Here is a 17,401-nt window from a genome sequence, read left to right as displayed (position 1 = left end):
CCCCACTTGGCGACTGATACATTTATGACCCATGTCTTCTATAAATATTCTGGTGTTACCACGCTGGAGCTGACAAAGTGGATTAGAGGAGTGGACAAGATAGGACTATTGAACCTATTATGGGTGCCAAATTACAACCGCATGCCCAAAACTTTGATAGTGATCAAATAATTGTTATTCTTGGTGTACGATGGGTGCATATGGTTAGGAGAACTGATACTAATCACTGATATGTTGATCCATTGGATCAGATTGCTACTGCACTTAGGGATGAACCCAACCAAGGCATTTGGTGGAAAAGTGGGCGAATGCGACCTCACCAAGATAATGAAGGACAAGTTTAAGCTTCTCAAGAAACTGCACGACTACTCAATTTCCAGCATAATCGACCCCGTGGTTAAGGTAGTCACCCAGATCTTGGCTGGGAAAATAATCATGAAATGTCATGTAGATGATGTGCCGGCACTAGTTGTGTCATTAGTGGCTGACTGCGTGGAGGGCATACAATTCAATTGGGTGCACTACATCTACAGCGAGTTCCTCGTGAACTACAGAGAAGCACAAGGCCATAGTAAGACCTTCCATTACGCATGGATTTTGCCATCAATTGTACTGGTCATGTTGGAATTACTAGAGGATAGTCAGTTTCCTCTGATTGTGTTAGATTTGCCAGAAGCAGCGAAGGTTGCTTCACTCTGGGACACAAAAGACGCTGAGAGGGTCAAGGATAGTAAGACCTTTTTTATGCTGATGGAGGCAAGCATCCACACCATGGTAAACCACAAGCCGCAGCTATCACCAATTGTCTTTGAGTAGTTATCGGGCTATGTGGAGTTCAAAGTAGAATTCCATTGTGTGTCCATCCAGGCATGGAAGGACCCTGAGAAAAAGTGGTATGATCTCCCATACCTTGTGATAGATGATGCAATTTCAACATTCCTTGAGCATTGGCCAGCAGAGTGGCGCACAACCTCAGATTTGTCAATTGGGTCTAGTTAATGCTCAAGAATGTAGAAGAAGGTAGATGCTCGGTTGAATATGCATCAGTTGGCTGAAAGGAGGTGTTAGGCAATAGATCCCCCATATCATGTTTTTGGGGCTTAAAGCCTGAGTTTTGGTCAATGTGATGTAAAGACCCCAGAGTCTAGGGTTGTCTACCCTAAAATAATGTAATTTAACATATAGTATGTCGGCCTACACATGGTCCGTGGACCATGGGATTGTATAAATAGAGTGAGGCTCTAAGTGTAAAGACAAATTTGAGTTTTTTGGCAAGTAATAGATATATGCGAAGGCATGGTTAGATGATAGAAGTGGATCTGAAGTGTATTGGGTCATAGTGGTAGGTAGAGGCTCTACAGATGAGTGCATGGAGGCCTAGTAGAGTCCACAGCTAAGTGCGCGGACCCCTGCAGCTGAGTGTGCAGGGCAGAGTCGGGTCTATAACTAAACTTGAGTATTAATAAAGATAAGATTGATTCAGAATATTGTGTGTCTATTTTTAGATCTGTATTTCTATGTTCTGGTTATCTTTATGCATTTATATTATTTTTGAGCACGTGCGCTTATCTGAAAGTTGAATAAGTAATAAGAATATTGGGCTTGCATAGACTAAGTTAAGCACTAATATAATACCATAGTAAGGATCAGATCAAAATAATATTGTATTCCTAAAGGTGTGCAAGGGTTGCGAAGAATAGAAAGCTGCATGGAGCAGTGCAACGAGTAGATTAGGATCGCGAACCTCCAAAACCTTCATCAAGACATCCCTAGGGTGTGGAAACCTGGTTCCATCACCCTCCCATACTACTTTAGGTGAGACCTTAGTCCACACTCCACAGACTACTGCTGAAAGGGCCAATAGTACTGGGATTTTCTTGGCTAAACTCACCGCTAAACGTGGGCCAAGCCCCACGTAGTCAACAAATGGTTCTGTTTCTAGGACTGTGATCTGCCTAAGGGATGTGTGATGTCGTGCCACTAGAACCCAACAAATAAGTAAATTGAAGAGTGGACAAGAAGATTGACGAGTTCGCGACACAGGAAAATAGAACTTCACAGGCATCTAAGAAAAGGTGGTTGGATCATTATGTGTATACAGAGATCCACGAGATTTTCTTTGCATCCTTTCCCTCTAAACTATATGAGTGGATCGCGAGATTAGATGATATCTAGGGAAGGTGTAAGCTCGACTAACCGATAGTGTGGACTCCAGAATTAGTGCGTAGACTAGAGGCATCAGAAGACAAGATCGCACGAGCTATGGACCATTGGCTTGACTGAATAATAGGAGGATTTATTACTAAGTTTGCGGTAGACATGACCATGAGCTACAGCGAAGCAGAATGATGTTTTCTCAAGGGACCGTGAGGTAAGTACATTAAATCTTTGAATACCTAGATTAAGATGTTGTTATGTGAAAATCAGGTTATGTGAATACATTAATGTTTGGAATGACACGGAGCGGAAAGATCTACAAAGGTAGCAGGGAATTAGGAAATAGTCCCTTAATTTCACCTTCATGAGAGAGCAAGGAAGAGCTCGCTCGGGTCTCTCCAAGAAGTCTGGTCAATTTGATAAGGCACTGAATTTTGTAGTCTCCACCCATGCCAGCACTCGCTTCACCTCCTTCACTTCCATCGCCACCCACTCCACCTCCACCAACCCTGCAGTTCAACATCGCAAGCACGATCAAGTGACCCGTGTTCAGAGGAGTAGGGAATGAGGATCCGGACTAGTTTTGGTTCATGGTAAAAGCAGTATGGAAAGCGTGAGGGGTCATGGATGACAACATTAAAAAGGCTACATTAGTGATCACGTTGTAGGATCGCGCGTTGACATGGTATATCAAGCACTCTAATGACCACCCAAATGCAAGGATAACAGAGACCCAGAATTCATTGAATAGAGAATTTAGCCAGCTGAAATTAGAGACACAGTCAATCAGCAGGTTTAAAGAGATCGCGATGCTTCTAGGGGAGACCCCCTGGGATCTGGATCAACAGCTGAAGATTATGATAGGCAAGGCTAATATGACACTAACAGATCCATAGCACTTGTGGAATCTTTGACACCACACCTGAGGACGAAACTATCACAACAGAAGCTTTCAACCCAGGTCAAAGTGTTGGAAATGGCGATGAGGTTGCATGAGACGCTGATACAAGATCCTGGGTTGGGAGTTCAACAAATCCACGCGCAACTATAGAATCTCTGCTTGGAAATGGAGAGCTTGAAGCAGGATAGGGCACTGCGGCCGGAGGTGTGCGAGGAAGTATGGTGCGTAAAATGCAAAGGCTAGGGCCATGACAAGGACCACTGTACAGTATTCGCAAACTACTTGGTAGGAGGGGGGCCAATGCCGTTGAGATTAGAGGCACATGCAGGGCCAAGTGTGATATCCATATTATCGTGCGTGATCTGTCAGATAGGAGGAAAACACACGACGGATAATTGTCATTTTTGGTAGAAGTATATGCAGACTCCCTAGCAATTGTTTTGTAATTTCTATAGGTCAGTAAGCCACGATGAGTGCACTTGTCGTAATTACAAGTTAATGATGGATTGGACCCCAGCCTATAGTATGCAGATTGAAATGCAAGGCGTTGACCAAGTTGCGGGGATGGCGCGCACTGGGTTCCAGGGGCAAGGTTGAGGAAGAGGAGGAATGGGACTAGGAAGGGGTCACAAACAATTAATTTGTTACAATTGTAGAGGATGAAGGCACTATGCCCATGATTCTACCAATCTAATGAGGCTATCATGTTCGTATTGTGCTCAGTTTGATCATGAAACAATAGATTGTCCTATGTTGATCACACAGATGTGCGACAAAGGGGTATTCCAGCCTCCTCTGACTCAGAATATCCAAATGATGAGGTCTGAACCGTGCGAGGAAGACCCAAATGTGAACATGATGCTTAGAAGCGGTGCAACCAGAGGGGAAGATAAGAGGAAGAAACTTGAGGAAGATACATGGGTTCACAAGGCTCCTAGAAAGGAACTTGAGTTTGACTTAGAACATGCAAAGGAGACGTTCATGGAAGCTAAGAAGAGCTTCATGGAGGCCTCCACTTCAGGTAGTAAGGATCAACTAGAGCCAGAGATGGATCCTTCTATGCTTACTACCTTTTTGGAGACATGGACGAAAATGTTACGTGACAACAAGGCAGTTAAGGGACTACAAGATCTGATCACTAGGTGCGGGGGGGTCAGGAGAACCATGCATAGTTCTAAAATTGGGAAAGCACGCAGAGATGAGATTGACTACACAGATTAGGGAGTACAAAATGGATCAAGTCATCCTAGATCTAGGATCGGACTCGAATTTGTTATCGAAGCAAACATGGTAATGCATGGGTAGGCCTGCATTGCGGTGGTCCCCTATTCAATTACGAATGGAAAACAAACAGAAGATTTTTCCTGTGGGGAGGTTGCAAGGAGTAACAGTTAATATCGAAGGCGCGAGCACACAAACAGACTTTGAAGTAATAGAGATTGTCGATGACAGCAATCCCTATCCCACATTGCTAGGAATAGACTGGGCCACTAATATGAATGGAATCATCAACCTGAAGAAGCGAAAGATGGTATTCGAGAAGAAGTTCCTACGCGTAGTAGTCCTGCTAGGCCCAGCTGAAGGAGCGCGCTACACTGAACCTGTGCTCCACGATGGAAGCAATGATGAGCTCGATTGTATTTACAAGATAATTGTGCAAGATCAGGATTGGGTGAATCCAACTGCAGATGGAAGGATCTTGTGGGATTTCTCAAGTTCCTGCACCTCAGATTCAAACGAAGAAGACGAGCGCTGGCACAATCAGTTTTATGAAGTGACAACATTGAATTGCAACATGATTATTAGATCACTGCGTTGCGTAACAACACAAGCCCGAGATATGCCAACATATGATGGATTGACAATGGTAGATGAATTCTTGAGCAAGTTTGAAAGTGCAGTTTCAGAACAACAGTGGTTCAATGCATTGAAGTGGGTGTTGCGCGCAACATTTGCGCATTGGTGGGGAACACACCAGGGAAATTTTGAGAACTGGCGTGGATGTAGAAGGATGTTGCACCTATGATTTGGGAAACTGCAACTACAGATAGAAGATAAATACGATGGATGAGATTACCCACACACGCACCTTGTGAAATGGACCAAGGCCTATGGGGAAGAACCATAGCCTGAATGGGTACACTTATTCTACCATACCATGGATGTCATACCCATGAATCGGTATACTGAGACGGAAATTTGACATGGTACAGGTGAATGGGATGTCTTGCGCGAGGGAATTTTGTTAACATTCACATTTGAAGATCAATGGTAAGATATTGTTGGTGACGCACTGCAAGCAGTAAAAGCCGCCATCTTCAAAATACCACAGGAACCACTGCAAGTAGTTCAACTAGCATGGGAAACCGAGTTAAGTAGTGCCCTAGAATGTTATAACATGCAAGTAGAGGAGGATGATGATGACCCCCAAAATATTAATATTCTAGAAACTAAAGGCTGTCGTGAGGTTTTAGGACCATCAATTGAGGATGCCAACATCACTGCACTACTAAAAACAAAGAAGGTAAACATTGGCACAAATGTGGAGCCGAAGTACATGATGCTTGGGGACTATTAGGATGATTCTACGGTAGGTAAGGTCACCGAGTTACTCCGTGAATATCAAGACTTTTTCCCGACCAAAATCACGGACTTGAAGGGGATCATTGGTGACTTAGGGATGATGAAGATCACTCTGAGACCGGAGGCGAAGCTAGTTAAGCAACAACCTTGCTGTTTAAATCCAAAGTATAAAGAAAAGGTCTATGATGAATTAGACAAAATGCTCACAACGAGAATTATTGAACTAGTGGAAGAATCCGAATGGGTGAGTCCTATGGTAGTATAGGAGAAAAAACAGAAGGGCGAATGTGTGGACCTTAGGAAGCTTAATGACTCCTGTCTTCATGATCCATTCTCGACACCATTCATATATGAAGTATTGGAGAATGTTGGTGGTCAGGAAGCTTACTCATTCACGGATGGCTTCTCAGGGTACCATCAAATCAAGATCGCGCGCGGAATATAGGAGCAAAACAACCTTCACAACCGAATGGGGTTTTTTTCAATACACCATTATGCCCTTTGGACTAAAGAATGCGCCAGCGATATTTTTGCGCATAGTTGTGGCTACGTTCAAGGAAGACATCCACAAGTTCTTGTGGGTATATCTAGATGATTGGAATGTGTTTGGGTTAGTTAAACACCATATAGCGAGCTTACATTTGATGTTGGATAGTTGCCGATGACACCAAATTGCGCTGAATCTTAAAAAGTGCACCTTCCTCGTTCCCTTTGGAAAAGTTTGGATGTTCTTAAGGAGAAAATGGCATCCACTCCTATCCTGGTCTTCCCAAAAGGGGACGTAGAATTTCATGTACATGTTGATGTGTCGTGTATTGTGCTAGGAGTTATACTTACACAAAAAGGCACAGAAGGCGTGGATCACCCGATCACGTTCGCGAATCAGAGAATATCCAAAGCTGAAAAGAACAACTCTACTACTGAGTGCGAAGGGTTGGCGATGGTGTATGCACTCCAGAAATACCGACACTATTTACTTGACGGGCACTTCAAGATGTATAATGATCATTCTGCATTGAAATACCTGGTGAACAAGCTTGTGTTGGGGGGGCACATATGCAGATGGATATTACTATTTCAAGAATATGAATTTGAGGTCAACGTAAAACCAAGATGCCTAAATTCCAGACCAAATCACTTATCACGAATTGAGACAGGCGAGGAGCCAACAAATTTGGAGGAGGGACTACCGAATGCACAACTCTTTGCAGTGTGCATAGTGGATGTCCAATTCGAAGATATGATTCATCTTTTAACCATAATGACTGCACTGAAGGAATATTTAATCTAGGATAAGGAGGAATTGGTGGTGTGCGCATCAGACTTTTCGGTCATCACGAGGTACCTATACAAAATGGGAAACGACGAGATATTGCGAAGATATGTACCTAAATTTGAACAAGGATAGATCCTCATGGAAGCATATCGGGGGGTTGTGGGAGGACATTATGTAGGACACGCGACTGCATAGAAGATTCTTCGCACTGGGCTATGGTGGCCAACCCTGCATCAAGATTCGAAAGCACACTGTCAAGCCTACGACATATGTCAAAGGACTAGAAAACCATCATGAAGGGATGAGATGCCACTCAATCCACAGATGACGCTGCATCCATTCGAAATATAGGCAATCGACTTTGTGGGACCAATCAAACCTCAGGTAAAGACAGGTGTGAGCCACATCATCACCGAGATAGAGTACTTGACTCGATGGGTGGAAGCACAGCTGGTTAAGGACTACACGACTGATATGGCTGCGAAATTTTTGTTCGAAAACGTGTTGACACAGTTTCATTGCCCGAAAATCTTAGTGAGTGACTGTGAAAAACACTTCTTGAATGAAACCATTAGCACACTCACCAAGGAGTTCCAGGTGTACCATCAGCAAAGTACATCGTACCATCCGCAAGCTAATGGGATAATAGAAGCATTCAACAAAATTATGGAGAATACGCTAACCATGGTATGTAACATGCAGAGAAATGACTAGGACCTGCCCATACTTGCCATATTATGGGCATACAGAACCAAGTGCAAAAAATTGATGGGTTAGAAACTGGTTAGTCTATGTCACGAAAGTTGTTATGCCGATGGAATATATTGTCCCTAGTTTTCGAATCGCAGCACTTACAGGCATGTCAGACCGTGAAGCCTTGGAAGAGAGGCTCACGCAATTGGAAGGACTCGAGGAAGAACAATTTTTAATGGGATTTCATTAGCAGGTACGAAAACAGTAGGAGAAAGCCTGGCACGATCTCCATATCAGGTTGCACACCTTCAAGGTAAACGATTTAGTGCTACTGTATGACAGTAAGTTTGAAAAATTTCCTGGAAAATTCAAAATGCACTAGTTAGGACCACATGTGGTAAAGGAGGTCACAGATGGAGGCACAATCCAGCTAGTCAAACTTAATGGAGAGCCCTCCCCAGCAAAGGTAAATGGTAGTTACCTGAAGCCCTACATGGGTGGGCTGACTTTCTGACTAACTGACCAACGCACAGTCTTCATGACCCGAGAAGTTGGACAATGGTGCGGGAATATAAACACAAGTACTAGAAGTCGACACCAAGGAAGAGAATCAAGTCAGACGTAGATGATTCAGAAGTAGAAATGTAGCAGATCCAGTCGATGGTAGAATAGAGTGTGGTGAACATTCGCGTTGCACAGGCATAGGTGGATGGACTTCGCTCAAAATCTTCGCACTAGCAGAGTGACTTGGGATGAGTCATGATGATTGTGTTGGGGGCCTGTTGGGCAACAGATCCCCCCATAGCCTGTTTTTGGGGCTTAAAGCCCAAGTTTTGGTCAATGTAATGTAAAGACCCCACGAAATGCGAGCGTGGAGTGCAAGAGTCTAGGGTTGTCTGCCCTAAAATAATATAATTTAACGTATAATATGTTGACCTACCCATGTCTGCGAACCATGGGATTGTATAAATAGAGCGAGGCTCTAAGTGTAAAGACAATTTTGAGTTTTTTGGCAAGTAATAGATAGATGCAAAGGCATGGTTAGAAGATAGAAGTGGATCTGAAGTGTATTGGGTCATAGTGGTAGGTAGAGGCTCTGTAGCTAAGTACGCAGAGGCCTAGTAGAGTCCGCAGCTGAGTGCACGGACCCCTGCAGCTGAGTGTATAGGGCTGAGTTGGCTCTATAACTGAACTTGAGTATTAATAAAGATAATATTGATTCAAAATATTGTGCCTCTATTTCTGGATTTGTATTTCTATGTTTTGGTTATCTTTATGCATTTATATTGTTTTCATGCATGCATGCTTATCTAAAGTTGAATTAGTAATAAGAATATTGGGCCCACACTGACTAAGTTAAGCACTAATATAATATAAGGATCAGATCGGAATAATACTATATTCCCAAAGCTGTGCATGGGTTGTGATGAATAAAAAGCTACGCGGAGCAGCGCAGAATCTGGATTAGGATCACAAACCTCCAGAACCTTCATGAAGACATCCCTAGGGTGCAGAAACCTGGTTCTAGCACCCTCCCATACTACTTCAGGTGAGACCTCAGTACACACTCCATGGAATATTGCCGAAAGGGCCAGTAGTAGTGGGATTTGCTTAGCTAAACTCACTGCTGAACCTGGGTCAGGCCCCACGTAGCCAACAGAAGGAAAAAGGAGGCTGAGGAAAAAGCCAGAGCGGAGTGCACTGTAAAGGAGTAGGCCACAGAGAAGGAAGGCGAGGAAGAGCATGACTTTGACAAAAGTCAGAGGTTGCCTTCGCCGTAGATAGAGGACAAGAAGCAATTGGAACAAGGTGGAGGAGACCAAGAGAGTACTCCATTTCAGATAAAGTGCACTTGAGAGCAAGAAAAAGAAGGGTCATGGAAGAATTCTAAGGCTAGTAAATCATCACTCGAGACGATCACCTTGACAAAATGTGACTTGGATGATGTTAGAGATAAAGTAAGGGATGTGACGGTGGTGTTGTTGTAGCAGTAGAAGTAAGTCTTGGTTTCCATTCATATGGGTCTTTGCAAGCTCTAGATCCAAGCTACTCAACTATAGACTGGTGTCAGGTGAGGCAGCGCGATGTCGACTAGTTTGGCACCAGGGATGTATGAAGTAGCAAAGATGGTCTGTTGCTTAGATCCTTGAGCCGTCATGCTGCCGGATGGACCTTTGACTGTAGAAGTGGAAGCTAACAGGGCTACTGTTAGTGCTCTTAAGAAGGTTGGGTTGAAATTGTCCACACTTCCAAGTGAATCCCTTCACATCTTGCAGGTAGGTGTGATCATAGAACTTCAGGCTTAAGAGCAATGTGCGCTGAGTGTGATCAGCGAACAAAAGGTGAAAAATGCACATATGTTCGTCAAGAAGACTTCTACAATCAACACATGGAAGAAGGTGTTGCAGAAGAATGAGCATACTGTGGTAGTGGTCACTAAAGCATGTAGAACCATTCCAGAGCTGCATATCCCAGAAGAAGGGGCGGTAGAGGCCAAAATTTGGAAGCTCGTTGCGAGTGTGCATGACACAAAGACAGAGCTGGCCAAGTTTCAATTTGAGCTGAACCTTAAGATCAGAGAGCTTGAGTTGAAGACCCAGCCTTCAACTCCACCAGAGGTCAGAGAGCAGCGTGAGGTAGCTATCAAGGATGTAGTTGTTTCAGTAGATGTCACAGTAACAGATTGCACTGTAGTGTTTGAGCAATCACTAGAGGTACTTATCAATTTGTAGGAAGATCCCAACTTGCAGAGGTTAGGATAGGAGGTGAGGGAATTATGGCAGCTGTATTATGAGGTTAGAGTGATGACACACATCGTCTCCATCACATAGAGGTTGGCCAAGCTACATGGAGTAAAGGGAGTGAAGGAACATGTGGACACAACATAGCGAAGAGAGGCAATACTAAAGGCTAGATTGGGGCCTTGGTAGGATGAGGCCAATGTGCTCACTGCCACCATTGAGGAAAAATTGGCTAGCCTACAGGTAACATAGCAGTAGATCAAGGTAGATAGCACAGGACCAATAACGGAGCAGCTAGTGGAGCAGGTTAAGCAGGTGGCAACAAAGTGTGCCTCCGAAGTTGTAGTGGTACAAGTGGAACTGGGAGGTCTTCATGACAAGATCTCTATGCCAGCAGAGTGACTCAAGTGTGAGTCACAAAATTCGTGTTGGGGGTCTATTGGAAATAGGTCCCCTAGGGTCATTTTTGGGGTTAAAAGCCCATGTTTTGGGGTAGAAAGCCCAAGTTTTTCTATAAAATTCTCCGCATTTTGTGGTCGCAGAGCATGAAGATGTAAAGTGTCATAAAGGTTTTCCACCTTTCATTTATGTAAGTCATGCCGACTTTAGGAGATCTACCCATGGTCCGCAGACCATGGGATTGTATAAGAAGGAGCATCTTAGAAGAGTCTAAAGCAGTTCAGTTCTTAGGTTGTTTTGAGTCAGTGATTAATGTAATGGGTCTGTGAGAGCTAAGAATGACAAGTATTAGCATATGAAAGAGGCTCTACAGTTGTGTGCATAGAGGCCTAGGGTAGAATTCCACAACTGAGTGTGCGGACCCGTGCAGCTGTGTGCACAGGGCAGTTAGACTCTTTAAAGAAGAACTGAAGCATCAATAAAGGGAATTATTCTAGAATTGCCTATGTATGATCTATTTTACTTTTGTTATAAATATATATGATTATGTTATGATGAATACTGGGTTTCAATGTTGTATTGTTGTGTGAATCCATATGTTTTTCTTTGTTATATAAACACAAGTAAGAATATCTATTTACATGAAGATCATCTTAATTCATGTTGAAGTTAAATACTTAAGCTAATCCAGGTAAATAAAGAAGTAATATTAATTATAGAGGCACGTAAGTGTCTGATCTTCCTATCTAGGGTACGTGAAGGATAGGCGTAGACCTTCGTGTTATTCTAGAGGACACCTAAGAGGAGTACATCGATAAGCCCTAAAAGGCTTATCGACCTACGTGAAGGAAGGTTTAGGGTATAAAATGACATCACTACCATCTTTGGGTGTGGAAGCTTGGTTCCTACATCCCCCCATACTGCTTTGGGTGAAACTTCAGTCCACGCTCCATAGATTAATGCCAAAAGGGCCAGTAGTGTAGGGATTTGCTTGGCTAATTAACGTTGAACCTGGGTTAGGGCCCATCAAGCCAACAACCTCCCTATGAGGTGGAAACTTTGTAATATCCTTAGGAAATGCATCCTTGAACTATCGTAAAATTATGTACCTACTCAACAAATCTATATCCTCAACTTCCTTACCTTTATCACTGGAAATGTGCACTATGAATAGCTTGCACCCTTTCCTATGGCTATGGTTCGCTTGCATAGTTATCACCATCATAACTGATGTGGCTTTATTTTTTCCCTATAAGACTCTTGGTTCTCCATTGTCATCAACACACTCAATGGATTTTTCATAATAGTCTACCTTGGTTCTATGAAGATACAACCAATCTATGCCCAAAAACATATTGTATGAACCCAAGGTTAATACATTCAAATGTGTTGTGGTAGGCATACCATTCAAATCAAATGCACAAGCTCTTACCAAATGATGAACCTACTTCTTTGTACCTATGTCCAACTACACTAACCAAGACTCTGCATGTAATTCCTCACTCAAACCACACTTATCCACCATGTCAGGACTAACATAGCTTTAATGAGATCCAAGGTCAATCAAAATAGAAATAAATTGATCACAAAGCTTATCTTCCATCTCGATGATAGATGCCTAATGCTCTGCCTATTTGTTATACAATGTTGCATAGATACGTGGAATTCTATGACCAAGATCCCCAATAGTCTATGCCTCCTTCACAGTGTAAATATGAGTTCTACCACCTATTGAAGGCTCAAAATTTCCTTGCCTCAACATCAGGGAGACCACCTAGTTGAGAACTTGAATATCTTTCCTTTTTTGTTTGGGATAGCAGTTTCGATTAGGGATATAGGGACGATCTTCCCGTTCAAATATATGATGGAGTTTGAGGTGTGATATAGATGGGGTGAAAGTGATTTTATAGAATAAATATGAATACAAATAAATAAAACTATATCTATCTATCTAATTCAAGGGATATAACTAAATTTTCATATGCGATTTTATAAAAAAACAAATTATAAATCAAAGATAATATAGATCATGAAACATTTAAAAGAGTTAAAACGAATTAAAGATAATTAAATTTATTAAATAGTTAATTAATTTAATTGTTAAGCACATATTGCATAAAAATTATACCATTTCATACATACAACTAAAGATAACAATTAATACACTTTTCATTAGTGAAACAATGTTTAATTGAGTTGTGATATTGCATATAATAAAACAATAATAAAATTTAACTGACTTTTAAACATAAAACACAGAATTAATACAAATATAATAGTACCACATATATCAATTCCATGCTCATGGAAGAAGACAATCTCTAGCCTAGCCTTTCTATTAAAATTATCAAAGAAATACATAAGTTCAAGTTCCCTGAGTATTCTTACAAAAATTATAAACCGTTTCTCTAAAGATATGAGAGGGTATTTATAAATAAAAGTTATACTATTAAAATATAAAATTAATATTTTGCTGAGGAGGTTAAAACAAACACTCCTTAAAATAGGAAACAAAAAGACAAAAACAACTTTAGTTTTAATAAGAAACTAAAGATGGGAAAATGACTGCTCTCCCATTTTCTCTCTTAACCTATAAATAGCCTCCATCGACTTCAATTCTGGGGTATACGTTGGTCTGATCCGCATCTGTCCCACAAACAACGAATCTGAAAGAGGTGGGAACATGTATTTAGTTGCATTAACAAGGCTGCAAATAGCTAAGGATTTACCATAGGGATTTCCCAAGAAATGTTGGTGATATTCAAGATTTAACTTAGATAATTTCTTGATTTTATCTTCTTTTTCCATAGATTTGTTATGCCAATACTCTATGAGTGTTTGAGTATCTCGCAGGTATTCTCTTAGACACTTAGTAATAGGATTAGCATCTGTTAGAATTTCTCTAACAGTTTTGGTAACTTGGCCTACTAGGTCTCTTGCTCTGTAGATTTCTTCTTGAGCCTGCTTTAATCAAATATCCCAATCTCTGAAGAGAAGATCTTTGTACGACTCTTGTATTTTGGGAATATTTTTTTCATTCCCTCCGCACTATCCTACCATGTCATGAAGTCAGAAATCTTGTTGTTGATATCTTCATATAATGTTGCTAATTTAGAAATTTGATTAGCCAACGAGTCACTATTTTTGCAGAGGTCTTTGATGATCTTCAATTTGTTACAAAAGTTCACTTTCCCTTAGATGAGGAGAGCATTGGTCTCTCTAGCTTCTTTTCAGAATCCTTCAATATCAGTGTCCTTCTATATCTGAGTTATTTTCATTTGAAGCTCGTTAATCTATGCATTTTGTCTTTGAATAGAAAGTTCGTTTTGAACTTTCAATTGATTAAACTCAGTTTGCAACTTTGACATCTTGAGTTTCCATTCTTGCTTAATATCATGTCTTGAATTAAGTAGTGTTTGTTCTAACTGCAAGATTTTTTCACCTTTCTCTTTAACTAGTTGTTGAACATCAGTAGTTTTTAAAATGGTACTCATAGCATAGGATCCTGCATATTTTGACAACTTACCTAAATCATCAGATGAATTAGCATGATAATCTTTCCATACCACATCTAATGGGACACTTCCAAAAAGAAGTTCTTGAGAATGTTCCATTCTTCTTTTCTTCTTTTGTTGACTAACGACGACACGATGTTCAGGACTGTAGAAAATATCAAGAGGTGGAATCTCTTCTACTCTAACAACAATATTAGAGGTGAGGACTACTTGTATGACTTCTCTATCCATCATTTGACTTGACGAATGATTTATAGGATATTTTCTCTTGCTGGCTTCTGGAATTTTATTTATCTCTGTTGAATATGAATCCTACACTTCTTTCTCATGTCTGCTATCTACCTCCTTGTTGAATTGATCCCACACTTTATTGAGCTCACTAGTAGATAGGACTTCTTCTATTTGTTTCTCTGAAAGGGCAGTAGTGGGTATTTTTTCTGTTTCCTTTAGATGGCAGCAAAGAATTTCTTGTAGGAAACTCTGGTTGTAAAGAAATCAGGAATTCAGGAGGCAGTTTCTGTAGCCTTTTATTTCTATATTCTTAGAATAAGAAAAAATCCTCGGGCCCCAATCGAATTTGTTTTAAACATTCAACATGTCTGTATGATTCACATGTCTCAACCATATCATCAAATTCATTAGGTTCATGGACAAATGGCCCTATTTTATCCTGAGTGGTGAAATCATGAATGACCTTTTTAGGGTCGTACTATCTAGGAGGAATAGTTGGGAGCTACTTTTCCTCGATTTGTTTGATTTCTAAGACAACATGGTTATAATTATCAAGAGAATAGACTCCAAATTCAATAAGTGGTGGCCAAATAGCCTTTTTGGAGTCTTTCAAGAATTTATTCATACCATGCTCTATGGTCTGATTGGAAATTTCGAGGGCCAAAAGCTTATCGGGAAAATAAATAGGAACAACATGTGGGGCTGCAAGACTACCAAATACTCTGACATAAGTAAAATTCTCTTCAGTAAACCAACTGCCAACAGTAGTGAAGCTTTTCGTGGCTTCTTGAGATAGCATGAGGAATTTCAATCAAAAAATGCTTTGTACAAAGGCATCATGACTTTATTGCAAATTCTATAAAAATGAGGCTGGTACTTAGATTCCCATAGGATATCATGATATAAGTGAATTTCTGTGGGATATTTGAGTGTCCACTCGCATCCCATTGAAGGAAAATCAAAAGAGAAACAAATGGCATCCATAATATAGGCACTCATATAAAATGTTGTCATGATTCTCTCTGAAACACTGTTCTTTTGCCTCTATTCTAAGATATTGGATGCAATATTATTGGAATAGATTGTACCCAATATATAATTTTAGAATTAGAAGCATCTTGAATCAAGGGAACCCATTCAACTGTAAATTTGTGTGTGTTCAGAAATCCAAACAGTCTACATATCATAGCAACAACATAACAGAATTGACGGGAAATAGCAGCTAAATAATACATACCCTTACTATCATGCTTGTACTTTATTGGGTCCTATCTCCATTTTATAATGGGCTACGACTCTATTTTATTCTTCTCTATAAACCTTTTAAGAAACTGCTTGTTGTAAATATTTTGGGGGTCTAGAAAATGATACATTCTCTTCAAATCTGCACCTTTGAAGGATCCTACTATCATTTTCATTAAGTTCAGGAATGTTACTGATCCAGGTCGATATTGGTGTCCACCCGCCTATTCCACTTGGACCCCCCCCCCATTGTTTTTCTCAGTTTTTAGTTTGCTTATTTGTAGCACATCTTTCTATTTTTTGTAGTTTTTCAGGTCCCAAACTTCTGGAGCCATTTTGAGGCCCTAAACGACATGTTTTTGCGAAAACTAGGAGCAACATGGGTCATTGTTCAATGTTTATCCCTCAAAATTTTTAGTCCTCGGATAGATATTTCTAACAAGGCATTGTGCACTTCAAATGAAGATCTTATGCCAAACTTACAACCTCGGGAGGTTGATGTACCAATTTACCCAAACGGGGCCCATAGTTTGGCGTTTCATCTCCTAGGGTTACGTTTTTGGATGTTTAGGGTTTTCCTTTGTTTCTTAAAAATAAATAGGCCATTGAGCCTCATTGCAACATATTTCAGAGGCATGTAGCTGCCACATATCTTCTCAGAGATAAGCTACCATCTCCTGATCTAGTCTTATTTCCATTCGTTTTGTAAGCATATTTCAATATTTGATATTGATGAAATGAAGTGATATTTCTACAACATCTTTGTATCTATGGTTATATATGTAATTTGTTGCGTTCCTGTTTAAATTCGGATCAGTGGTATCAGAGCATTTTTCTCTTTCTCTATTTTTATTTGCATGTCCCCAATGAGGTCAGGATATAAGGAGTTAGGGCTTGAACTGGTCGAACCTTTGCAAGATCAACCTCACAAATCTTGACGGCCTCCCATGGGAGATGAAAATAAAGATGATGGGGTAGGATATCCTATTAAAATATTGCTCAAAGAAGCCCTCGAGTGACAAAGGAACACGATGATGGACAACTTTTCCCAGATCCTTCAGCGACTACCCAAGGGTGATACATCTACTTCCGACATCTACTCTGGAAGCACCACACCCTTTAAGGTACAAGTTAACTTATAAATTCGCATATTTGAGGGTTAGATAGATGCAGACGATGCAGATGAATGGTTAAATCTGCTAGAAGGATATTTTTCCATTCATGATTTTTCCAGCTAGGAAAAGGTCACTTTTTTACTTCTCAAAGTAGCCCCCCACGTCAAGGACTGGTGGGAAACCTACTATGAGCATAAGGATGAAAGTACGAACTCACTGTTTTCAGTCGCACCCACTTGAAATTCATTTCGAGATGCCATCAAGGAGTAGTCCTACCTTGTCGGGAGCTATGAGGATAAATACATCAAGTGGACAATGTTGTGATAGAGAAGGGACCAAGATGTGGTGGAGTTTACCAATGTTTTTCATACTCTTTGCACGAATTTGGGTATCAAGAATTTTGAGAAGCATTTGGTTCTCAAGTACCATAACTCCCTACACAGCTACATCCCGGATGAGATGGAATTCCTCAACATCTCCTTCCTTGGCACGAAATATCGATATTTTTTCAAGATCAAGCAAAAGTTTAAACAGAAGAAGTAAGAATT

Source organism: Pinus tabuliformis, chromosome 9 (genome assembly GCF_031772625.1).
Source record: "Pinus tabuliformis cultivar Carrire ecotype Pingquan chromosome 9, CPIR1, whole genome shotgun sequence".
Taxonomy (NCBI): domain Eukaryota; kingdom Viridiplantae; phylum Streptophyta; class Pinopsida; order Pinales; family Pinaceae; genus Pinus; species Pinus tabuliformis.
Note: the sequence above shows the minus strand (reverse complement) of the source record.